The sequence below is a fragment of the Pinus tabuliformis genome, chromosome 1_1 (assembly GCF_031772625.1).
Source record: "Pinus tabuliformis cultivar Carrire ecotype Pingquan chromosome 1_1, CPIR1, whole genome shotgun sequence".
NCBI classification, from domain to species: domain Eukaryota; kingdom Viridiplantae; phylum Streptophyta; class Pinopsida; order Pinales; family Pinaceae; genus Pinus; species Pinus tabuliformis.
Window position 1 is genome coordinate 453785602 of NC_142297.1, and position 27771 is coordinate 453813372.

At 39.4% G+C, this 27771-nt stretch overlaps 1 pseudogene; it reads left to right on the forward strand.

The window, feature by feature from the left end:
- Window positions 1-15760: 15760 nt before the first annotated feature.
- LOC149213694 (pentatricopeptide repeat-containing protein OTP51, chloroplastic pseudogene) overlaps window positions 15761-27771 on the forward strand; it is a 63160-nt pseudogene continuing 51149 nt past the window's right edge.

Sequence of the window (27771 nt, forward strand, 5' to 3'; positions counted from 1 at the left end):
TCCGTGGTACGGGGATATAATCATCTATCTCCAAACCCTAACCTTTCGTCCTGAAGCTTCAAAGTCAGAACGTCGAAAAATTCGGTTTCAATCCCAGCAATACAAGATTATTGGAGATACACTTTATCGCAAGGGGGCAGACTTAGTTTTTCGACGTTGTTTAACTCACGAAGAGGCTGAGACGGTTTTGAATGACTGTCACTCTGGAGCATGTGGCGGTCATATGTCTGGGTATGCCACAACTCAGAAGGTTTTACGCGCTGGATATTTCTGGTCGTCTATGTTTAAAGATTGTATCATTGCGGTCCGGAAGTGCCACAACTGTCAAGTGTTTGATCGCAAGATGCACGCACCACCTGCTCCTCTCCACCCTATAATTGCCATTGGTCCATTCGCCAAATGGGGTATCGATTTTATTACTTGTAACCCTCACTCGGTCGGGGGGCATGCGTATATCATCCTCGCGGTTGATTATTTTACTAAATGGGCCGAGGCGATGCCTACATTCGACGCAAGCGGCAAAACAGCTGCAGTTTTCGTATTCAATCATATTATAACTAGGTTTGGTGTCCCACAAGCAATCATTACTGACCATGGGAGCCATTTTCGAAACATCATGATGACGGAGCTTACAAGCCAGCTTGGTTTGCGCCACGATAGCTCTACTCCTTATTATCCACAAGCCAATGGCTTGGTTGAATCTATCAACAAAGTTCTAGTCATCATGATCCAACGGATCATTGGTATCCATCGGTCAAATTGGCACAACATGCTATTTTCAGCGCTATGGGCATATCGAACCTCAGTAAAAACCTCAACAGGGTTTACTCCTTTCCAACTAGTTTATGGCTTGGAAGCCGTGTTACCCATTGAATGCGAAATCCCATCACTTCAAATGGCTGTCGAATTACTTCCGGCTACTTCCGAAGAGGAGAAACGTTTGTTATACTTAGCCAAATTAGATGAGACTCGACGTGACGCTGCTTTAGCAATCGAGACTCACGCAAAGCGAATGAAAGCTCAGTATGATAGGAATGTGACCCCTCGCAGTTTTTCAGAAGGAGACCTAGTGCTATTATATGATCAAGCTAACGATAAGCTAGGTGCTGGAAAATTCGTTCCCATGTGACATGGGCCCTACATTGTAAAGCGAAAACTAGCAAAAGGGGCCTATGAGCTGGTAGATTTTGATGGGGACTCTTTGGGCAAACCCAGAAATGGACTTTACCTAAAGAGGTATTATGCTTAAATGGTGGGTATGGAGAATTTTTAGTTAGGTTAGGTTTACTTTTCTAGCTAGTATGTTTGTTAGTTTAGTCAGTGTGCTTAGTTTAGAAGAGTGTGTTTTTGTTGTTATTCTGGCTTATCTTGGTTTTGCTCTTGATATTGCAGATGTCGACGCCTCTCCAAACGTACATAGGATTTGCTGATGGTGCTTGTCGTAGTACACGGAATATCTCTTCCGCAGCTTGGGTTATCTATTCGCCCTCTGACGAGTTAGTTTCTATGCATGGGGTGAGCCTCGGTCAAACAATAAACAACATTGCAGAATACAGTGCAGTGATTGAATTATTATCTGAGTCTATTTCATTTGGGATTCGGAGTTTGATAGTGAGGTTGGATTCTGAACTCGTTGTATTACAGCTTAATAGAGTTTATGCCATTAGAAATCCTGTGTTATTGAGATTGTTTTTGAGGGTGCGTCTCTTGGAACGTGAATTTGATTACATTGAATATCAACATATTCCAAGGTCTTTAAATACATTAGCAGATGCAATGGCGTCTCGAATGTTAAATAGACATTTGTAAACAATCATAAATGCAAATTTATAAACATTTCATCATACATGTTAAACAAAATAAGCCGGTAATAATGATATATATATAGATAGGAGTGTGTCAAAAATATACATCGTCTTCGATCATAGGTTTAAAACACCTTATGATCGGCAAAATGATAGGTACAAAAAGTCAAAATGTCACATGTGACTACAAAAGGTGACCATCCAGTCACTGGTGATGATCTCTGTAAGACACTACTGCCCGGGCCACCTTACATAAAAACCTCCTAATAGGCCCCGGGACCGCGACTACATGGCGCTGCAGTCTGATAGGAATGTCATCTATGGTCGTCTCCGGTATGTCCACCGTGAGACGCTCTAGGTCATGCTCCAACTCAACTAGCATCTCTGCGGCCGCATCCTGTGGGGCCGGTGGCGGTGCAGGTGGGTGTCTCCTCTTGAAAGCCCGGAGATTGGTTGGACGCCGTGGGCCTACATCTGCATTTTGAACATTTTTACTGTCAGTTTTAGGCGATATATATAAAAAACAAAAAAAAAATACATAACTTAAAAAACTTGTGAAAAATAAAGTACCTCTGTCATCCCATTGTTCTCCCTGTGGAAGAACCATGTCCGGATCACCTCGAAAATCTACTCCGGCATACGGAAAGTCCTGGATCACAAACACCTGGTCCTCTAACCAGTGAAAATAACCATCAGTGAATCGAACGACTGCCGCACCCTCGTCAGGATGCCGGGCCATCACCGTAACCCATCGTATCAGCTTTGGCTCCCGAGGACCCAAGATATCAACAGTGAGATGCTGAGGGATCAGCATCGGAACTCTCTCTAAGGCAAAGCTCACAACTAGAGGCCCATATCCAAAGGTCTTTAGTTGTCCGTTCTTTGCCCTAGTCAGTTGGCCCTTCATATTGGCCGACACAGCATCGCACCAGTTGAAGATGGTGCCTCGGAAACAGTCAATTGCCATCCGCATTTGGGACCCAGTGGCAATATGTAAAGTGGCTGAGCCGCAAATCCTGGTAACAGTGAAAGCTATGACCATGAGTTCACGCCGAGAGATGTATTTGATCTCTATGCCTTTCGCATGGCGTTGATTGGGTATGCACCAATCTGCTCGGAGACTATCAAGGGATTGGCCACCCGGCCTAGTCCCGGCTAGATTGAGTTGCTCGCCCCTATTCGGCAAGCCAGTGAGAAAGTAGATGTCGGAGGGATCTATCTCGAGCTGGTGCTCTCCGATGTAAAAGCATTGTTCATTAACATTTCATCTCTCTACCAGCCACTCCAAGAATCTCACCTGAGCCCTCATGCCAGGTATGGCCCAGTATTTGTATAATCCGCATGCTCTTAGGGCATCGATGGAAGGTTGGTGATTAATTGCAGCTTCATCAACCTCCTCGTGCTCTCTTTCTCTCCAATCCAGCATGGTAAGTGCCCTACACACGAACAAATAGGCATTAGAATTAATTTTAGGAAATTTGAATGGTTGATTTTGGAGTTTGGGGTTTCAAATTCCGCGTTTTGCGGAGGACGCACCCCGCGTTTGGCACACAGAGCGCCGGGACGCAGGTGGCCTGAAGGTAGCCTGCGTCCCCCGACCTTTTTCCTGTGTAGGAAAAAGTCGAGGGACGCAGGTCACCCTTTAGGGCACCTGCGTACCCCGCGGAGTGGTTTTCAAAACCTAAAACCCCCCAAAAATCAAAACTGAAACCTAAAATGAAATTTTAAATGGATGAAATTGACAAGGAGGATGTTGTGAAATACCTGGAAGAGACGGCGTTCGATTCTGACGGTCGGATTCTCCGCAATGACCACGGGAAGTTTCTTGCCAAAAGCCCTTTTCTCAACCTCAACAGTAAAATGGTAAAAATGACATGGTAAAAAGTCTTTTTATAGGTTTTTTGGATAAATGAATGCTAGGTTTGTTTATTTTTCACCATGAAAGGATGTTTTTCAATGAATTTTTGCCTATCTTAAACAGGTATGAGTAATGTGTCATTTTTGTGCAGGACAAAGGGATTTAGAGGGAAAATTGTCATTTTTCACGAACAAAAATATCAGAGTCATCTTTTAAGCCCTTTTCTGACTCCTAAAAAATGAAAATATTGCCGAGCGTTTCTTTTACACTCGTTAAAACGGAATTAAAAGCGGTCCCCTTATAGCTCTTTTCTGACCGTAAAATCAGGAAAAGATTGCCGGGTTTTTGTCGTTTCAAACTCGATACTGGAAATAAAACGACGTGTCCTTGATCACTTTTTACTTTTCAGGTCAACGACACTAAATATGAAAGTACTCCTTGGTCGCAAGATCAAGCGGTTCCCCCAGGTATTAATTTATACTTTTTCGGGCTTGAGGGACACAAACTTACGAAAAAGTTCACCGTGGAGTCTTCTTTAGTTTTTCAGACTCTCTAAAATTGAAAAACGTCGAGTTTTTCCTATACTGGGCTCGTTAAACATTTCACAGTAAAGGACCTGTTCAATTACAAACAGGAACGAACCACTCCTTCCTAGGGTTCGAATCAAAACTAGGTTGGACTCATCCGAAGGATGAGCTTATAATCAAGCATATGTTATCCTCCTCAAGCTTGTTAAAAATAAAGAGGTACTTGCCAGAAATGGTGGGGGAAAAGAGAGAAGAATGAACCTATTTGTTATCTTTTACTACAGAAGAACCTTATCACCACTCTTGAACACGACACTTTTCATTCAACTGGGTTGGGAAATCTTTTACCTCGCAGTTGATCAAACCACTTTGAAAGTCTTCAAACCAGGTTCCGGGGATTAACTTTGAGTCATTTATCACCAAGCCATCTGTCGTGTCGTTATGTGTTCAAGAGGTCTGCAAACAAAACTTTCATCTGCAAAATACTTGTCCTCCGTTTGACCATCCCTGAGTCAGTCCTTACAGCAACATTTCTTCAACTTGATCAAGGATTTCGTGTTGTAGGCCTGCCTGCAACGGGTCGCTTTCTATCGACATCAACACATTATCTAGAAAGATGACTTAGAAATCGTCAGTACCTTGAAGTCTGCATGCATCAATGGCAGGTTTCTCGCCTTTGACGTCAGTTTACATCATTGACTTTCGATCGAGGGATTCCGTGAAATGTTCGACATCAACTCATTAATTCACATCTCATGGATTGTACTGGGTACTTTGAGAACCATTGACATCACTGGTGGTCTCTCTCATGCTTGTTAACGGTTTACATCATCGACCGGTAATCAAGTGGTTTCTACCATGCTCGACATCAACTCATTTATTCGCATGGATAGGATCGTACCAATTCGAGAAGTAGGAATGAAGACCCTGGATCTAGTTTCCACCATCCAGACTGCGAGGAGTTTTGTATTCATTATCTAAGTAGACTAATCATAAACAGATGGCTGCGCCCATACTGTGTCTACAAAAGTCTATCATTATGATGTACTGCAAGATCATTCCTGTATCAGAGTAGTTAGTCTGTTAGTTAAAGTTTTGATCTGAGTATGGGAATGCCTACCTCAGTGATGATATAATCTTATACATGTATTTTGTGTTGAAAATTGCAGGTTCTGACCAGGCTCTCCACGAGATAATCCTTGAAATGATAAAGCGCTTCACCCTTCCTAGATCTTATGAAACCCTAATCTACTACAGGCTTCGCACTTTAGGGGGCAATCTGTTACACTAAAAAATGTCACCATGTCTATTTACAGTTAGTATGGCTCTATCAACAGTCATACTACCCTCTTAAGCAAGTCTTATGCCTCTGCTATCCATGTCAAACTCCAAGAAGAGAGAAAGTCTTTATAAATGTGTTTATCTCTCGGTACGCAGGTTCTCTCAACCTTGCCTGCGGGTACGCACCTAATGTTCATGATGTCTGCGTCCAAAGATGCTCTGTATCTAAAGGGGCAGGTGCGTCCCCCTGAAAAGGTCAAAATGCGCAAGTTTCATCTTTAAAAAGTTACTTGTGGTCATTTCTAGAGCATTCTAGAAGGTTGTTCGACGTGTATGAAGTGCCTCCAGATGGTTCATGTACCCCTATCAAAGAGGAACTTATCCCATGAATAAGGGAGCTATCCCATCCAAAGAGGGGATTATCCCATTGATGGTGGACCTGAATAACTTCCTTTTGAGCACTATAAATACAGGCATTGGGCCAGAGGGAGGAGAGGCTGAAAGCTAAACATTCCTAAGGGTAGATGCTGCTGGAATTAGGACCTCTTGGTGAGAACTTGTGAGGAGAGATTGTCATCTTTACTTGTTTCCATTGGGAGGTGGGTGAGCTTTGTCAAAGTAAAGGAAGACCCTTGTGGACCTTGGAAGGAGCTTGCACAACACCAAGGCTCAGGTTGTAATGGTTCCTTTTGTTACCTTTAATGCAAATTAGTCCATTCTTCTCAATAACTTGTTGTTTATGAGTTGTTTCATATACTCCTTGGTCTATATGTTGAATATGCTTTGTTTTATGTTATAATCAGGTGCTATTTAATGGTTTGACTGTTGGTGATTGCAGGTTTCGAAGAGAAGGAGGAGCTCATCCGGATCAACGGAGCTAAGCTACTACAACAGCGTTTGGACAAAGGTAAGAACAAAACACTTGATATCTCATATCATAATGCATGTTTAGAGAAGGATAGCTCTAGTTTGTTTTGTTTGTCATTAGAATGTCTTAGACTTCTAGGAAGGTCGGTTGTGTCCGCACTATTGACTGATTCCGTGTGACACCAGGACTAACAATTGGTTTGCATGTATGGCTCTTCTCAACCTCTGTCGTTCAGAACACCACTATTCCTGAACAATCGAATCAGCAATTAGATGAGTCCAGAGTTGCCCACCAACCTTCTACTTCCTCTAATTCTTCCTCTCCTCCTTCCTCTTCGCTTGATGGGGCTGGTAAAGCCAAAAGTCAAGTTCCTAAGGAGAAGAAGGAAAAGAAGAAGAAAGAGAAGAAGAAGAAGGAGCCAAAGGCGAATGGGGGAAAACGAGTGTCGTCTAATGAAAATCCACACACTGCACTGACCAGGCCTAAATCGCCATGTGTCATTTGCAAAGGAGACCACTTTCACAGAGATTGTCCTTACATCCATCGGATATTAAGGGACTGGTCTCCTCGCTTGCACAACCCGGTGTTGTCAACCTCTGATGATCATGTTGAAAGCACACCATCATGAAGCCCCAGGACAAAAAGGGAAATGTAGATTTCCTTGTAAACTGTGCGAAGGCGATCATGCCGTCCACCATTGTCCCTTCTTAGACGAACCTAAAAGAGTTTTGGATGATCGTCCGGTTTCACCGTTACGACTTCCTCCTGGATATAAAAAACTCTTGCCGAGTCCGTCACTAGTTGAAAATCCGGCTGGCCCACTCAGGTGGTCGGCTGAAGCACCTATCATTGAAGATAAACCATCTGGATCCATACCAGACGAAAGTCAAAAGGTCGAGGCGACAGTTTACCCGGTCTTGCCTTCAGAGGTTTCATCTTCAGATGATACAGTCACTGAGGAGAACAAGGATGACACCGTCCAAATTCTCTTCATAAACACAGACTCCGATGAAAAAGGGGGAAATTTACCTGTTCCTTTACCCCAGGAAGGAAGTTCGTCAGAGCCGTACCCGGCCGTCTATTCGGTCCCACCTCCAAGCAACCTAGTTGTCTCCTTTGACTGGAATCAACTAGGCAGACCATGTTTACCAGCAAAAGTACCATTCCGAATTATCGTTCAAATATATAGAATGGTTATGGCTGGTACCATCATAGATGAGGGGGCTTCTGTGAGTATCCTTTCCTCAACTGCTTGGAAAGCGCTTGGTTCACCATCGCTTTTGCTTGAGATGAGAAATCTGACAGGCTTTGATAAAGGAACCAGTCGACCTTTAGGGATCCTTCCCAATGTGCCCATAACATTGAGAAGGAAAACAGTTCGCACGAACGTAATGGTAGTTCAAGGACCCCTGGATTACAATCTACTCCTTGGACGAGACTATATTTATTGCATGGGAGCCATTGTCTCATCACTTTTTAGAGTGATGTGTTTTCCGCACGAAGGAAGAGTGGTCAAGCTCGTGGGCCAGCTTTCATTTCCCGGATCACGCATAGAAAATAGTCATATACCATCCCTAAATGGTATTTTCACGCAAGAAATGTCTCAATCTCCAGTCCGTCCACCCGATGAGCGCGAGTAATTCGGGGGCACATGACTGAAACCCAGGGGGCATGCACCCTGGTCTGCTTCGGCAGAAAAACTTCGGGTATAGAGTAGGTTTCCGTGGGAGAATATGACTAGTCTGTACCCCCGTCCGTGATTGGAAGAGGGGGTTATTCTAGAACAATATTCTCTTGTCAAAGTTATGCGAGTTGGCGAGCACCGCCACTCACCTTTGTTTATCTCGGTAGACAGCGCCGAAGAAGTGTTTTGTTTGCGCTGTGAATAGAACAATCTTTGGGTAACCTGTAAGAGGTAGGCCTCTCTCGGTAAAACAAATGTTTTGGCAGAAAGAAGTAGAGGTAACCTTGAAACTCTGTTTTATACCTGGGGGCATGCAAACCTTTTGGAGTGCAAGCAAAGAGCGATTATTTATCTATTTTTTGGATTAGTCGTTTCCTAACTTGCATAAAGAAAGGATGTGGGGAAAAACTCTAAAAATTGTCATTTTATATGAGACATTCTTATCATATGACTGGATTAATCGAGCAGTGTTACCGCAAGGTTCAAGCTCGTTAAAAAATAAACCCGCATCGAGCAAATGTTTCCACCCGCGTTTAATCTCATTAAAAAATGAACTATTCCCCGGTAAATAACCACCGTGAATGAAGTACTTCAGCCATTAAAGCCTTGGTCATGTTTGCACCATCACCTCCACTTTTTCATTGGCCGATCATTCACCTCCACTTGATTGTTTACCCATTTTGAGGGACAGCTACGAAGAGTGATTTCACTAGCCATCCTTGTGACACTGCCATGATTGGGAAATTCCAAACCTTACCTGGAATCAGCTGCTACCCGTTTTATCACTCGTTCCCCAAAAGACGAGTCTTCTTTAAGCTCTTTTCAACTGACTCGTAAAATATGAAAAGATTGCCGAGTCCTTGGCCTTCCAGCTCGTTAAAGGGACAGGAAGTGCTATCCCTCATCTAGATTTTAATCTTTTTGGACCTGAGGGATTATTGCATAAAAAGATCGAGCGCTTGTTTTGTTCGGCTCGTTAAAACTATCGAAAATTCATCCCTTCTGTATTGTTTTATACTTTTTCGGACTTAAGGAATTAGATGACGAAAAAGGAATTTTGGAGTTACCTTTACGTACCTTTTCAGACTCTCTAAAATTGAAAAGGACCGAGTTATCTTTGTCGTTAAACTTGTTAAAAAGATTAATAGCGACAAACTTGTCTTTAGACGAGAACGAGTTTCACTATCGCTAGGCTCATTAAAACATAGCGATGGGTTTTCCCGAAGGGAAAATTATAGAACAAGCATATGTTATCCTCCTCAAGCTTGAAAAAAATAAAGAGGTACTGGTCAGCAATGACTGGGGAAAAATTGGGAAGAAAACTCAAAGAATCTTTATTGGTAGCAAGTCGCTCTTGAACATGACACTTCCACTCCGTGTCCGATTCGGGTTGGGTTGTTTCATTCACCGGTCACATTTCCATGGTCACACCATACCATCCACATTTGGGGTTAATGCTACCAATCCATCACCATCAGTGTCGCCGACATGTTCAAGAGAAGTCATCCAGAGAAGCCACCTGTGTCCCACCCACTACCATACATTATACTCCATTTTTTCATGACCGCCACCCTGAACCGTATATCATCAGATCGTTTTCACCTCCATCAAAATCATTTGCTCCGTTCCGTGTCATTGATGTGGGATTCATTAAGGCCCTCCTGTGACGGATCACTTCTTGTCGACATCAGCTCATTATCCAAGAAGTTGGTCTAGGAACACCCCCTTCAGTACTTTGAAGCTTGCATGCCTCAATGGCAAGTTTCTCACTTCCGGCGACAGGTTTACATCAATGACCTTCGACCGAACGATTTTGCGTGGTGTTTGATGCCAAGTCCTTTATTCACACCACGTGAATTGTACTGCAGTACCTTGAGGATCATTATCATTATCGGTGATTCCTCTCGCGCTTGTTAACAGTTTACATCATTGACTGGTAATCAAGTGATGTATTTCCATGTTCGACTTCAGAACATTTCTCACATGGATCAACTTGTACTTCGAGTGAAGATCGGACGAGATTGAAGACCCCGGATCTAGTTTCATCCATCCGGGCTGCGATATATATCCAGGGAAATAAAGAAATTAAATGTACAGCATTGCAGCACAGATAATCATCCTACCAAAGGATGATGGCTCTATCAGAATCATCAGTCTACAATCAGACGATTGTCTGTCCTATGTACATGAGAATGAATTTATAAAGTTGAGCATGGGAATGCCCGCCTCAGCTAGATCATGAAAAACAGTATGAAGATAATGTATTGTATTGTATCTTATTACAGGTCTCCTCCCAGCATTGAAAGAACTTCGGATCCTCATAATAAATCATTTCACCCGACACCAAAAGGTTAACGGCCTCATACTTTAGGGGGCAACTGTTATAGACATTTTTGTGCCTTGCAACTCTAAGCATGAAATTTCCATAAACCAAGGGCTCCTAAGTCCCTAAAAGTGTTGTTCTAACCCCTAAAGGAACAAGGTCAACAAATTACAGCTTCTCCCAGAAGTTCTCCACCAGAAACTGCTCAGAATAAGTCAAAACAGGATCATTTCAGCTGCTCCACTGGCTAGGTGCGTTGCATTGCACCTAAATACACTGGCTAGGTGCGTTGCAACACACCTAAATGCACTATGAGGGTGCGTTGGGCGAGAAATGACAAATGGCAGTGTCATTCCGCGAGGTGGAGAGACAATGGAAGCTTCCAGAATCTTCTCCTATGACACTTGCCTCACTAAATTCGACCAAGGATGAGTAAGAGGCCTTCAGTCTCCAAGTGGAAGCAAGAACTGACAGAGAGAAGACGCTAATCAAATCACAAGCTGACTCATCCTCCTTACACATATCTATATATGGATCCCTCATCCCAGAGATCCAGAGGCTGGAATTTTGCACATTGTAAGGAATTGCTATTGGTTTTGAGACAAAAATCAGAGTATTGGGTGATCTATGCTTTGTTGGAGGTGAAGAGGGGCTTCTTTGCTGGGAGGTTGATGCTGGGTCAGGAATCATCGGTTGTAACTCCTCCTGGATCTTTTCTTGTTTATCAATAAAAACTATTTGAGCTTTTCCTCCATGCTTTTGTATCATTGATGCTTGTTACATTTGTATGGTTAACTTAAATCTGATCCTAAGTTGTTTATGAATATAGATCCATGTCTTTGTATAGTGTTCTTCTTTTGTGATCTTACAGGTACTTGGTGAAGCTGGGCAAGTAAGGGAGCAGGTAGCTGGAAGCTGTCAAAGAAGAGAGAGATTGGATCAAAGGATTAGCGCAAGACACAGGTTGGTTCTTCCTATTCCTCTCTATCTATAGTTCATAAAGGAAATACAAAAGTAGTTTTTCTCTGTTTGTTTCTAAGGCAACTGTCACACCTTAGTGGGATAGAGCAGTTCTAAATAGACACTTTTCCTGGTAACACATCGCACAAAACTTTCCTAGGCATACGCAAAGGATTATGGTTCCAACGGTGAAATAAGCAACTCTGTCAAGGTTATGGACACCTATGGGCAACATAGCTCTGTGTTGTGGCCAACAACAACCCCCCTTCTTATTTAGTGTTATTACTAATACTAAATAAGTGGGGAGCCTTAGTCAAAATTTAAAAAAATCAATTAGTGCTTGTATTTCCTTTTTCAATAAAACATACCGTCGAAAACTTAGGAGAATATCCTTGAAAAAACGAAAAAACCTAAGTTTTATGATAAATTAGAATTATTCCTTAGGAAATATCGCATCGCAAAAGGATAAAAGGATACCTCTTTGCAAACTGAATTCCAAGACTGCGAGATCACGATACGGGACTACAAACATATGTCGCATCGCATGCATCAAAGACCGCTTATGCTCAAAAACTTTAAACCACCGATATGCGATGGCGCATATCGCAAATCACATTTTGCAAAAAACAGATTAACAAAAATGGTCATATGTTACGTTTCTCCAATATTGTGATATTCCAACTTTGCGATTGAGCGGCAATGCGATAATGCGATAAATGCGATATTATGAATTTGCAATATAGCAACCATGCGATGTTGCGATTCTACGATGTTGCAATCTGTGATATTGTGAAGCAAATCGCAAAATCGTTTCATCGCAGATCTTTCGGGCTTGTTTTTCGAAAAAGTATTTTCCATAAACCGAGACCTGGTTATGCGCTTTAATGCTAATTAATGAGTTAGTTGCTAGTTATTAATGGAATATGGTTTCATGCTTATCGAAAAGTCATTTCACGTAAGGTGGTATATTTTATAAGTTTTCAGCATTTAAGACTTTCCCATCACCTTTCCATACCATTATTTTCACTTCACTTGTAAATTGTAGGAACGAAGAACAGAGAATGATACAAAGCAGTACGCACGATACTATGGGGAAGAAAGGCAAAGCCTCGAGCTCTAAAGAGAAGGAAATGGTGCCCTTGTATACAGACACCGCCTGTAATAGAGACCCTGGTATTGCTATCTGGGAAGGCATGTACAATCTACTTGAGGAAGAGAATCCCAGAGTAATGGAAGTCGAGGCTACTGCAGGCTCACATAGCTCTTCTGAGGCATCCATCACAGAACTGGCTTGTTCATTCTTACACAGGATAGCGGCGAGACCCAGAATTCTTCCATATACAGACATGATTAAATAGATACTAGACAACACGGATATCAGAGATAGACAGTTTAAGACTCAACGTCGAGAAATTACGAATTCATTCTTTTCAAAAAAATTGAGCTTTATATCTACTAAAAGAAAACACCCAAAGGGTGAAAAATGCACCAAGGAAGCCCGGATCAAGAAACGGAGGTAGTTTCCGATGCACGATTAGCGCCTAGCGCTAATCACGCATCGCTGAGGAAAACGTATTGAAAAGGAAAGCTTCTGAGTACTCAGTTACCTATAAGCTCAAAAATTTGTAAAAAATAACACTAAAGGTAAAAAAGAGTAAAACTTAAAGCCACACAGCCAGTGGATAAGTCTCAAGTGTATCATCAATTCTGCCGAGAAGATGGTGCCAGCTCTTGCCGATTCTGTTTTCGCAGCACAACGAAAATCAGAAATCAGTCAGCTGACTCTTCTCAAACAGATGCTGAACGCGTGCAACTTCAAAGAACAGATACAGAAATAGTTAGTAATTTTAATTTTAAATTCAGTTTTAGTTTTAATTTAGTTTTATTTTTTCCCAAAGTGAGGACGGTCATTTAAACCGCATCCTACATTTTTGTAATAAGTTATTTTTAGATTTAATTAGTAGTATTTAAACCCTTCTCATGCATTTAGAGAAGGGTCCTGAAATTTGTCAAAAACTTATCCCCAGAACATGCACTTTTGTACCCTCTGAGGAGGTTTTGATGAATGAATGGAACAGGATTTATCAATATCTATATTTAATATCTGCTACTGATGTTGCATTTCTGTACTCTTAGTGGATGTTGGGTTATGAAGAGATAAATCATTATCACTTGAAGCTCATGAGTAGGACTAGTTATAAATGGTACTTCTATCTCTTAACTATTTATGCCTTTGTGTTAAAAGTGATATTCAAGTTCAGTTGTTTATATATTTATGCGTGAATGCTTGAGTTATCATTTGGCACTTTTGTACAGTGATAGCTATTTATTTATGCTTAATGTATGAATAGCTTATTATGCGATATGTTTTTCACAACTGTTTCGTCTAACTTTTTATACGAAGTGGTTCATCTTTATTGAATTCTTTTCTCATAGCAGTTGAATGATCTTTATTACCAATTGTTATTTGAAATCATTTTAGATTGCATAACAGAAGGATTACACCCCAGGTTAGTGTAGAATTAGATGTTTCTATTTGTTAGAATAAAATTTGCATGTTGTTAGATTAGAGTTAGAATTAGAGCATCTCACTTAGGAACTTTTAGAAGGGAAATATCAATTCTTCACACACACACACATGAATTGGGAAACTGGTCCCATATCCCCAGTCAGACCCACTATACCAAACGGAAAAGGAGCTGCTAACCAAGGTCCAGACCGGGTGGGTATCCCCCTTGTTGTAGACCTGATTTTCGGGGCTTCAACACTCTGCTGATGGTATTGAAGTCATATTTTTCATACACCAATAGTCATTATAAACCCTTCTTCTTATATCTTTATAGTGATTTCAAATGAGATTATGTCATATAACCCTTTCGAATCTTTGATATATGAAAATCATTTGTAAATCAATCATAATGGTTGAAGTGGATAATGACCGCATAAGAACTTTTACTCATGTCAGCTGTCCTATCCTCTATTTTTCGCACCATATTACGGCATTTCCATATTTATTAACGGTTTCCATCATAAGCCTCGATTTTGGTAATCCGCTCATTTTTGTAAACATGTCATATATCTATACGTTGTTCCTTTATTCCACTGTACGATTGCAGTTTAGCATGTTGCTCCTTTATTTGACGGCCGAGGACGACCTATCACATTTCTGGGGGTTGCCGGGTGATCTCCATAATTCACTGGCATACGTGTCAGCTCATTATTTGGAGGTATTATGACTTCATCAAAACTTGGGAATAGAAAGTCTAACGGTATTGTATTTCCCAATATGCATGGCTTGCTGTTCAAATGCCATTTTCGTGTTTTGCTCTGTAAAAATTAACAGTGAGTTAAAGTTTGAACAGCTTGCTGTTCCATCATCTTCTCTATGTTTTTTTAACAGTGAGTTAAAAATTTGAACAGCTTGTTGTTCCATCCTTATCTCTGTGTTTTCACAGTGTGCTAAGCTTGAACAATATGGGAGGAAGATCAATTTGCAGTGAGCCACAGGTGTTAATGGTCTCTGACATTGCACGCGAAATCTTAGCAAGGGCAGGATGGATAGCCTACCTTAACCGTCTACAACAATCTAATGAGATGGTGGCAATTGAATTTCTGCAGAATTTGTAGGAAAATCACTCCATGGTGAGAGGGAGACAAATAGCAGTAACAGATGAGATAATTGCTGAAGTTTTGGGACTTCCAGCCGTTGGACCTGTATGGACCCTGAAAAAGTTGAGACTGCTAGATGTCATAACCATTTTCCGGGATGAAGGGAAAAACATTACTGTTAAAGGAAAAGGAGTCCTGCCTGCAACCTGGGGGGAGCCTTGGGTAGAATTGGCAAGAATTATCCAAAGCTACATCACTTGCGATGGCAGAAAAGACGTGGTAAGACCACGCCATCTCAAACTGTTAGCTATGTTAAAACAAAAATGTGTTGTGAATTTTCCTGCGTTCTTAAAATTTTTATTGCATGATGTTGCCTGAAGTATAAGAAAATCTCGCCATGTAGAATTAGTAGTAAGCCATCATGGTTTAATTAGTTGATAGTCAGTTATAGTCTTGCCCAATAGCAGAGTAGTTGGGAAGAATTGATTTTCTCGATAGATGGGGGATTGGCCTTGCTAGCCCCAAAACGAAAACACATTGCCAGCACATCAATTAGACCACCGAAATGAAGACAATCTGTCAGATTGGCAAGAAGCAGAGGAATGCTGGGAAATTCCCAGGGAAATAGTAGCCAGCCTGTGGAAATACATGATTTAGAAGACGAGCAACCCCCACAACTTGAAGGTGGGGAAAATGAAGAAGAATTAGAGGAAAACGAAGAAGAAGAACCGGAAGAGGAAACTGAACAATTCGGTCAGGAAGAAGGGGAGGAAGCAGAGCAACGCAGTGAAAGTCCACTACAAAACCCTCTGCAAGAAGATGAATTGGCCCAAATTTTGGCCAATATGGGCAAATATGTCCAACCTCATAGCCCACTCAACCCCAATACCGAAGAAGGGCTGCAAGAACGCTCTGCTCATGATAAGAGTGCATCTGAAGAGATGTGCGACGAGGAGGAGGAAGAAGAACAGTCCCAGGAACACTCTACTCATGATAAGAGTGTATCTGGAGAGATGGGTGATGAGGAGGAGGAAGAAGAACAATCTCAGGGACACTCTGTTCCCAGTCAGAATACACCCGAAGAAATGCACGATGAAGAAGAAGTAGAAGAAGAAGCTGCCCAGGAGAGAGTAGAACAAACCAAGGTTTCTACCCCCGAAAAACCTGATCAAAAGGACAGTGAAGAAGTGTTCCAAGAAGGAAACATGGAAATTGGCCAAGGAGAGGGTATAATCCCTGAAGTACAAAGCCCAGGCCCAAGAAAAGAAATGGCCGTTCCTTCTAAGAAAAAAAATGAAATTAAAAAGTTGCGAAAGGAACAGCAGAGACTGCTTAATGTAATTAAACAACTTCGCCAACAAATAAGGGTCTTAAAAATGGGGAAGAACACAAAAAGAACCCCTGGGGTAAAGCGTGCACCCACCCAGGAAAAACCCCATAAGAAGAAGACCAAGAGGACTCAAGTCAAACCTGTTATTCAGAATTGCAAGGAACAGCATGTGGCTATTGCAAATGCAGAAACACAAATAGAAAACACACCAGTCTATGATAAGGAAGTCCAGACAGAGGCAGTGTCCTCTAGCATTACGAACAACTGGATAGTTCGTGAGAAGGAAACACAGACCATAAAAACCAAATGTCACAATAAGGAGATCCAAGTAGATCTCCAGCCCAAAAATGTCATGATGGATAATGACCCGAGGATAGTAACTCTGCAAAAAGATTTGGCACAAGCCCAACAAACGATAGAAAAACTCACAGAGGAAACTGTTCCTCAAGAGAAATATTAGAAGTTACAATAGCAGCTAAAGAACATCAATGCATCGGAAAGCCAGGCCTTCGATGGATGGCGAAGGGCAGAGGAAAAAGTCAAAAAGGTAACCCATAGACTAGACACAGTTATGAATCAAATGGATACCTTATGTTCTCTGTATACTGATGTTCTAGCGTGTAGGGCACCCGCCAAAAACTATGCTTTGTTTTTTATGGAAAGATATTTACAATTGAAAATTAAGGCTGTCAAGGCAGGGGTGCCTATAGAGATAAAAACCATTGATGATTTCATAAACTATTATAAGAATTACGGGGTGAAAGTTCAACGATTGTTATGTTAACTTTATTTACATAGTCTTGTGTTAGGTGGAGAAACAGAAAATAACCCTAGCCCTTTTGTGGGTGATATCCAGCTTCAGGCATTTATTTCTTTTGCTGTCAACCAGATAAAGTGGCTTAAAGCCTACAATACCTTCCAGAGACAGGAGAATGGGTTAGATCTGTGGGTAAGGGGTGAACCTAGAAACCCATTGCAACTATGGAATAAACATAGGAGCTTAATGAGAACGCAGGGTGTGATCCAAACATTGGAACCTATTCACATAACAGTCATCCAGCAAGGGGTAGAATACTTCCTAACCATCAAAGACCTTGCCATAGCAGTAGCCAAATTCTGATACCAGACTTCCAATCGGAATATCCAAAATAAAGAGCCATTCAATTATGAGAATTTTAAGCTAACTGCTGACTGCTTGGTTATCTATGGTGACCTCATCTTGAGAGAAGTCCCATCTTGGTTAAGCTGTAGGTTTCGAAATCCAATCATCTGGTATCCTGCACCAGGATATAGAAAATTATATGAATTTCCTGAAGGTCAGATAGGGCATATTTTTGAAGTCTTAGCTAGAAATCATGGTTTTAGACCACTGACTAAAAATCCTTCTCCAACCTATTCCCTAACTGCCTTGCATGTCAATTACAATGTTTTCATGAGGGCATGAAAAAGGGTAAGCAAGGGGGTGTGTTGAGCATTAGAAAAGGTATGTAATTGCCACTTATTTCTTTATCTTTTCCTTTAATTCATAACTTCTTTACATTCTAAGATGGGTATATGATAAAGGATTATGATAAAGTTAAGGGGATTTGTGATTAATGTAAAATGACTAATTATTACCTTTTTCTATGTAGAAAATGAAGAAAATGGAAGATCGCCATTTCAGAGGAAAAGACAAGGAAAAACCAACTGTTGTCCCTTTGACAGGGAACCGCATCCAGATGAGGCAATCGAGATCGGAGCGCATGGGCCGGGAAAAGGAAGAAGAAATGCCATATCAGCGCAAGAAGACGAAGAGATAACTGAAGAATAACAATATGGAAAATCCCTCAGAATCCTTTGATCCTGTGGGATCGCCACCTCAAAGCTATCTATATTTTTGGTATTTCCACCTAGCCACTATAAAAAGGGACAGCGTTGCAAGCCCAGGGGCAGATTATTGTTGATTGATAGAATTTTTCGTTCCAATTTGAACTTTTATCATCGACTCTCTTTAGAAGAGAAATCACTATAACTCTGTTTTTATGATTAATACATAAACTTTGTTGTTGTTCTGTTATCTGATTCTGGAGTAACCGCAGCAGTGCGTCCCTGGTGGCTAAGGGCCTGGCCCTAGTGGATCACTTGCTTCCTGTATCATTATTTTCTGATTACAAGTCATGTGTGGTTTGATTTCCTTTACTTACTTTATTCAGTAATCTATTGTTCCTTGTCATTTCATTTACTGGCTCTATTATATTTAATTCATATTTGAATGGTAAGATTATTATTTACAACTGAAAAGGTTATGCTGTTCATTCTGAAATCATATCGCGTTGTCTAATTCTTGCTATTCATTTATAGAATGACATTACTGTTCAATTACAGAGTAACATTGCTGTTCATTTACAGAGTAACATTGCTGTTCATTTACAGATTGGTATTGTTGTTCATTTAGCTTTTGTTTACCCATAATTGTGATTGCTGTTCATTCGGATTATCGTTCCATTACAACAAAAATTGTTGTTCCCTTATAATTGTGGTTAATACTTGTTATGCTAAACTCAGATTACTAATTCCATCGCTGAGCGTTTACAATTGATTTAGTTCGCTGTTCAATATTTCGTAGAATTACTTAAGCTTGCTGTTCCATTCTTGGTTTGCTGTTCAATTCATTTACTAGTTAAAGATTGCTGCTCAATTCCTTTTAGTTACGATTGCTGCTTAATTTATTCCTATAAGTTAAGATTTGATGTTTGATCTTTTCAATAGATTAGTTGTTGTTCCTTTTTCTGTTAATTGAATTGTCATTTCAAGTATTTGCTTTGGTGTGAACAGAATGATTTGCAACTGTAGCGAACATTGACTATTGTTGTCTATTTCCCAGATTGGTGATCTTCTCTTTGATTGATTTTCATTTGCATCAGTTTACAAAGGAAAGAGTTATCATTACTGTATCCTTGAATGATGATTGTTGTAGCTTCTTAAATGAATGATTTAGTTACAAAGCATTTCAGTTTCTTGCCATTACAATGAGAGCTTTTTTCCAGAATTTATTTACTTTTGTAAAAACACTATACTACTAGCAGTACTCTTGAACAAGTGACCGCCTCAGACTTAGTACACTCTTGAGATAACAAATCGTACCTGGATTGATAATTAATGTAGGGTAAATAGAGGTTAAAAAGACCCTTTTTACTGGCCAACAAACCCTACATGCTTTCCCATCATAAAGAAACTTCCATTGTGTCCCTCTTCATGAGCAGAACAATTCCCTTTTGCATCATTTCCCAAAAATCTTCTGTTTTTCCCAGTTTACAAGACTGATGCTAATGACCTGTGTCCTCCTCGTGCCGATATGCAGGGATTAAAACTGCCCCTAGCACCGATCGGAGCTACTAAGCCTTTTTCCAGTCATGCCAATCCTCTTTTGGAAATTTTTTTAAATATGGAGTCGAAGCTTCCAGTTGTAGAAGCTTCGTAACGGAAGTTTGGTAAATGGTTAGGCTGGATGGAGCTGAGGAGGTCAGTTTGGGCTCCTTTACCCTATTAGAATGGAACTACCTCAAGAGATAAGACCTTCTCCCATGAGAAGAGGAACCATCTCCCCTCCATCCAAGCTATATAAACCTCTCTTCTTCCCAAGCATAAGCTAGCTTTTAGTTCTAATTATGTTTTGGTTGAGGTTTTGATTTTTGAGTAATTAGCAAGTTATCCATACTTTGTAGCTCTCTAGTTGTGTATGAGGGAGAATTGTGAGTTTGGTTTGGTGTGAAGACTAAAGGGAAGAGCCTTAAGACTACCATTGTTGGGGCCATCCATGGAATGCTAGAAGAAGTGTGTGGGAACCCGGATATGTCGGAGGAGAACGAAAACTTCAAGACATCGGTTGTAATCTCTTCTTGATCTAATATAAATGAAACTATCGATTAATTTCCTACATGAAGTGTTTATTTGCATCTTTATGGCTTAATGTTTCTTGACCTGTTAAGTAGGCTGAATACAAGTTGTATGTTATTACGTTTGTTGTTTGCTATTGTTTACTTGTTTCAGGTGTCCAAAGAAGGAAACGGGAGATAGCTGGGACAAGGAAGCAGGAACATCACCAGGCAGAATAATGCACTAAGAGGTAGACCCTCTTATTTGGTTCTAGCCTAAGGAGATTTTCCATAGATTGTTTGTTTGTGGCTAGACCCGCTCTCGGGCTAGAGGAATTGTTTGTGTCCGCACTTAGATTTTTACCTGCACCATACTTTGTCATTGTTTACTTAGATGATATACTCATATTCAAAAAATCTAGAGATGAACATGTCATGCATGTGAACAAAGTACTTGATGTCTTGAGAAAAGAAAAATTGTTTTTAAAGATGTCAAAGTGCGAATTTGGCAAGACTTCTTTAGTGTATTTGGGACACATTGTTGGAAGAAGTGAGCTGAAGATAGATCCCTCTAGGGTTGAAGTCATTCTGAATTGGCCCAAGCCCAATACAGTTACAGAGGTAAGAAGCTTTCTAGGGGCAGCACAATATTGGAGGAAATTTATTGCTAATTTTTCTTCCATTGCAACACCACTACATGCATTGACTAGTGTTAAGAAAGTATTTCATTGGGGAGATGTACAGCAGAAATAATTTGATGCCTTAAAACAAAATTTCATTTCAACACTGGTTTTGGCCCTTCTGGATCTTAGACATCCATTTTAGATTCAAACAGATGCTAGTGATTACGCCATGGGAGCAGTTCTTATGCAGCATGGTAAGCCCATTTCATTTCATCCTGAAATTTTTAATGGTGCTGCGACTAACTATCCCACTTATGACAAAGAACTTTACGCATTGGTACAAAGTGTCAAAAAATGGAAACACTACTTGATGGGGAAGGAGACCATTATCCATACTGACCATCAACCATTTCAGTATTTACAGTCACAGTCAAAGTTGTAGCAATCAAGACACTTCATATGGATGGGTTTTCTACAATAGTTTCATTTGGTTATCAAGTACAAAAATGGAATCTACAATAAGGTAGCTGATATTATTTCTAGGCCTATTGTAAATTCATCTATTTTACTTGAGCACAATTCTATTTTGCATGAAAGTTAAATTGAGCAACATGCATATGATAATGACTTTCAAGATGTGTATGTAAGCTTGAGGCAAGGAAACCAAATTGAAGAGTTAGATTACCATGTACATAACGTTTTGTTGTATCACTTGGGCAAGTTATGTATTCCATAGGGAGAAAGAAACAATATCAAAAGGGAGGCGCACACTTCATTGATTGCTGGATACTTTGGTGTAGGCAAGACATTAGCGAATATCCAAAGGTATTGTTATTGGCCACACATGTTTGATAATGTATCTCATTTCATTAGAGGATGTTCTTTGTGTTCAACAAGTAAGCCTAGCAATAGGAAACTAGGATTGTACTCTCCACATCTGGTACATTCACGTCCATGGGAGAGTATCTTAATGGATTTTGTAGGAGGTCTTCCATTGTCAAGGAAAGGTCATGATTACTTGTATGTAGTTGTAGACAGGTTCAACAAGATTTGTATTCTAACACCATGTAAAAAGAAAATTACAGTTGAACAAACAACTCATCTTTTCTTCCAACATATTTGGGTTCATTTTGGTCTTCTTACTTCCATTGTAAGTGGTCGAGATTCTTGATTTGTTGGGAATTTTTGGTCTAATTTGTGGGACATGATGGACACTAAGTTGAAGAAGAGTACACCCTTTCATCCGCAAAGAGATGGACAAACTGAGGTGGTCAATAGAAAAATCATTCATCTTATTAGAGGATATTGCAGCAAACATCCCAAGTTGTGGGATGAACAGTTGCATTACATACAACATGCATACAACAGGGTAAAGCATTCTTCCACAGACACATCGCCATTTGAGGCATGTTTTGGGTACTTGCCAAGATCGCAATTGGACTTCATCTTTGAGAAAGATGTTTCCATCGATGGTCATAGCGACATTGATAAGGCAAGGAAGTTCATAGAGAAAATTCAATTGATACATTAGACAGTGCAAGAACAACTTGAGAAAAGTCAAAGTAGCTACAAGGTAAGGCATGACAAACACCGTGTCGATCATAGATTTCAAGTTGGAGATGAAGTTTGGTTATATATTAGCAAAGATATACTTCAAGGGGAAGGTAAAAATCTGAAGCCAATCTGTTATGGTCCTCTAAAAATTCTAGAAAAGATTAGTAACAATGCATTTAAGCTAGATTTGCCTCCTTATATGCAAATATACTATGTTGTTAATGTTGAGAATTTGAGATTATTTGAGCCTCCTTTGATTGATGATCAAGGAGAGCATGTTCATCTGCCATCAACAGATGATTTCTCACTAGAATATCTTGATGAGCTAAAGCAAGATCTCATACTTGATCGAAGAACCAGATCTTCAAAGAGAGGGAATGTCGAATACCTTCGAGTGGGACTGAAGGGAAAAAAGTATTCTAAAGCCAAATGGTTACATATCGAGAAGGTGATGGAGCTGTACCCTCACCTGCTGAGAAAATGATAGTATCTTTTGGGGTCCAAAAGGATTCTAGTAGGGAGGAATGATCAACTGCTCAGTATTTAGCTCAAAAATCAAAGTTCTTAGAATTGCTTGAAACTTGAATGACCATGTCCATCTCGATGATACGATCCAAACACATCTAGTTTCACTAAAAACCGAGCTCATATGAGGAAGATTTCGTGTTTTGTCTGCTTTGCTAAACAGTGGAATTTTACAAAAAAAAGTATAGTCACTGCACAATCAGCTGTCCATACTATTGATGTGGCAAGTGACTGGGCAGGTCAACGGGATGGTCAACGTCCAATTTTGTTTCACCAAGTGTCATGTTTTTACTGGTCTACAAGTGTGGTGACATGGCTCGATTTTATTGGTTTATGAAGGACCAATGAGGAGGGGACAAGAGGCAAGCCCGGAGGCTGCCACATGTCCCTCCCCAAAGGACCACATATATCGGCGCACAGTAAAATTTTATGGTAGGCTAGGGGGTTGAGCTCGGGAACTGCATCAAACAAACCGCATGACATACCATTACACCACCTCAGTAGTTCTTACAAGACTATGGTTTCACGTTGATTTTAATGTGTTAACATTTTGTGGTTGGGGTTTAGGAGGGAGCCATCCCACTAGCCAACCTCCTCCCATGTGAACACTCCATCCGACAGTAATGGCTAGCAAACAACTCAAATTGTAACCACAAACTACGGCATTTTGTGCTCCCATGTGAACGCACCATGTTAACATCCAGCTAATGGTCTGTGAAACCATGTGGATATTGCGCTAACCATCAGTTAACTTGACATTCAATATCATCATGTGTCCACTATTATAACCGCTAGACTAACGGTTTAACATAACCACATATTAAGTGCTAATCTAACTTATCTGTTAATTAAATGCACTTATCCCTTAATTAAACTTGCAGTTAAGATGTCGACGGTCCTCCAATTTCGGTGAGAATTCCAAAATTAGTGGGATTAACTGGAGTTCCTCTAGTTTTGGAGTTTTCTTGGGGGAAATAGTTTTTGCCATAACTTTTGCAAAATTCGACCAAATTGGGATTAGGAAAAGGTGTTCCTAGATGAATTTGGAATTCTGAGCACATTGAAGCAGGTTTCAGGGGCAATAGAGCATTGTAAATACCACTTTTTCTACAGAGGCCCAAGCCATGGAAGGTGGACCAAAGAGATGTATCCTACGAGGGGTGAACTCCTCCATCAAAACACTGTGTTAAGTGTTCAATTTGATGGTTTGTTGTACATTTACCTTCTGCTATTCATCACTTTACTTTCATGCTATTTTTCTCATGAATTTCACATAAAACTTGATAAAATTTGCTTGTTTACATTCACAAACACCATAAGGAAACCTATGCACATGAAGAAATGGAAAAGCATTTGTTTTTAATTCTGAAGTTGAAATTAGCATAGAAAAACTAACATTCAACAACATATCAGTCTGCTCCCAAGGTTTAAACTTGAACCTGTAATCTTCTCTTTAACTGAGGTCAATCCTTATTGAACACACGTTGAAAAATTAAAAACCAAATAAAACTGTTGAAAGAATGCTCCTATTGTGAGCTTATTGAAAACAAAACTACTCTAATCTATTGAATACAACTGTTGAATCAAGTAATTATAGATTTAAAATGTAAACAATTGAGTAGGCGACTATCTTATTTCTTTGTATCCTCATGGGCTTCCAACAGAAAGAAAATGTTTAAAACAAATAGCTCAAATTGAAATCTGAATCTGATATTGGAAAAATTGCACAATTTGAGTCTACTTTCTGACTCCAAAAATGTTGCAAAAGGACCCTCAAAAAAATAAAAACTAATATAGTTGTTTTTCCAATTTTTGTCAATCTGATATGAAAATACTCCATCTGCATTTTCTTTCTTGTACACCTCCATCTGATTGTTATCATAATGTTGCAAACAAAATTTTTTTGGACATGAAAAGGTTGTTGGTTGCAACACTATTTTTTTATCATTTATGTCAAAGAAGTATTCCTTAAACACTACAAATGGAACAACCATGTCTTCTAGAACAAGAGTGACTAAGGATTCTTCTTCACATGCTTCAACAAAAACATCATCTTAACCTTCTAAATTTTCTGACTTTGTGTTTTCAAGAAATGTGAGATCCTGAATACTTTCTACAATTTCCAAAGAATATGAAACAATTTGCTCTTCTTATATGACTAAAATAGAAACTATTGATTGATCATCATAATCCCTCTCTTGGTCACTTATCACCTGAACCTCTTCATCATTTTTAAGAGGAGGAAAATTCATTTGAAACTCTAGATCTTGGTCTATTGTAGACAAAGAAGAAACTACTATTTTTTGTGGGGATGAAAATTAATTAAGGGTTTCTATGATATCCTCATCCATAAGCTCCTCATCACCATAAACATATTATAATTATTGAATCAAGTCTTCACAATATTCACAAAAAAATGAAATAGTGACAAAGAAGGATGAGACTCCCCATAATACTCAATGAATACTGTGTGGAAATATTTAAATGAGCATAATCTACCTAGTTTTAAGCCCTCTTACCATGAGCTAGCTTTGTCTACCAAGGTAGCCATAAAAATATTCATTAAACAATCCTCATGAAACTTAATCCCAAGCTTATACACATGCATATTAAATTTATATCAAATGAATCACAACATCATCCCCATTCTGATCTCTAAATTTTGGCAAATATAATTTCCAATTTATGCATGAAATATGATTCGGAAATATGGTATATGTTCACGGTTCATTGGAGCATACCCTGTATATCTGTAACCCTCCATGGAAGCCATATTTTTATTATGGAGTTGCTAGGTGAATGGTGTACAACCTCTCTTGTGTGCCTAATTTCTCTCCACCATTAGGAATTATATATGAAACAATAGTAATAGGTTATCGGAAGATGAGTTTCTCTTCCCCACTATGGTCGCCAAGATGTTAGCACTTAAAAAAATTCTCTTAGCTGTAGGAGATAAGTTCCCAAGGTAACCTTTGCACTCTAACTTACAGATTGAAGGCTAGCCCCTTCAATCTAGAGAGGGCTCTCTCTTTGACAGTCTAATCACTGAATCAAAAAGTGACTGTACTTTTACACAGTGGCTAGATTTGCAGTTGTATTGTGTATATGTAGCATTTGGTTGGTTCTGAGGGAGATAGTCCAATGGGAAATGGAGTTAAGCAACTAGGATTTATGTAAACTTACCAAGATGTTGGTTGTCTGATCAGGATTTGTAAAGGCAAGGTATATAGCACATCCTAGACCTTTGTCATCTTTATAGCTGAAGGGAGAAAATAGGAAAATAGCCCACTACATTATGGCATATCAAATGAATCCTAGAGTAGCTTAAGAGGATAGAGATGGGCATACTTGAATATCTTAAAATCAGAGCATCAAACCATGAATGAATTCTGAATTAATTACTCTTACTCAAATACTCAGAAGAAAATAAATTCATATGAGATTATAGAGAAGAAAACATTGAAAAATATAGAGAATACATAATAAGGCATACTATCACATGAATCTTTGTATCATTGGTCAAAATCTACTGATCTTGGAAAATTATATATTGATAAATCCTTTAACACACAGACAATGACTATTATTTTCTTCAAAAACTAGCCTATTTTCCATATTTCTCATGTAATATATAGGAAAAAGACAACAGAGATAATTAGTTCCTCAAAATATGGTAGAAATTATTACAATATACGTACATAATCTAAGAATTTAATTAACAAAAATAGTAATAATCCTATAATCTTAGCTACTCAGATCTCTAATATGGCACATATCATTGGTCAAAACAGAATATAGGACTGTTGTGCATATCTCCTGCTAGTATCCTAGAACAAGAGAGACGTCAATACTACATTATAGGATCTTGAATTGTTTACTTATTTTTAGGCTTGATATCTTGAGCTAAAACTCGTCTTCCTTCCTTGTAGCCAATTGATGCATGAACCCATAAATAATATCTAAACTGTGTAATTACCTCTGTAACCACCTACTCTTTTCAAGGCTCTATGTCATCATGTTGACTTGTATGCCCTCAGTCACAAAAACCTCTGATATATTACCACAATATATTAAAATAATTTACTGTAAAAAATATTAAACTGAGTAGGTCAAAATGTTGTGGCACCATTAGGGTTTGTGAAACAAAATTATGGTTTGTGTATTTCTTTGTCCCATGAAGTAAAATGATCATTTCTCCATGGCTTTTACAATTTGAACAAGGAGATCTAGTGTATTCTGACTCCTTTTCACCCATCTAGTAGGTTTCTATGATATTTTCGCAGCCTTTAGGGTTTTTTCCTTTTTTGTCAACATGCACTATTTTCCTTTGTCTCTTTCTATTCTTTGAAGTTTTCATAGTCTTCTCCTCTCCATCAATAATCATTATTTATTTAATCTTAGGTTTCATTCTAGATTTGAAATTTAGACTCATATTGTTAGCAGGGTAAGTGTGAGGTCTTTTTCCATAAACCCTAGGTTCTATTTCATCTTATTCGTCTTATGTTTCTATTTTCTGCCTGCATTTTTTGCTTTGTACTTCTCTTTGCTTTGCCTCTTATTCTTCTACTATCAGTTTCTGTTGACTTTTAGTCCTCCTTTCATAAACTTTAATCTTTTCATTTTCTAAAGGATTTTTCATCATGTTTTTCAACATGGATGTGACTAGATTCTCCTTTGGTTTCTTGAGCTAGGGTTTGGTCTCTCTTAATCTTCTAGGCATAGACTATCTTAGGTTTCTTTGTCTCAACTACCTCAAATGCCCCACCTACTTATTTAACTCATCAATGTATAATATTTTAATTAGGTCGTGATGACAAATATCATGGGGTTGTAGCTCAAGTCTTGTTCTTCCTTTAGTGAAGGAAAAATGGTAAGTTCATCCTGTTAAAACTTGCCAAATGACAAAGAAACAGCATATGATACAAGTAGGCTTTAGAATACTTGCCTTCACAGGTGAAGAAGAGCTAAAT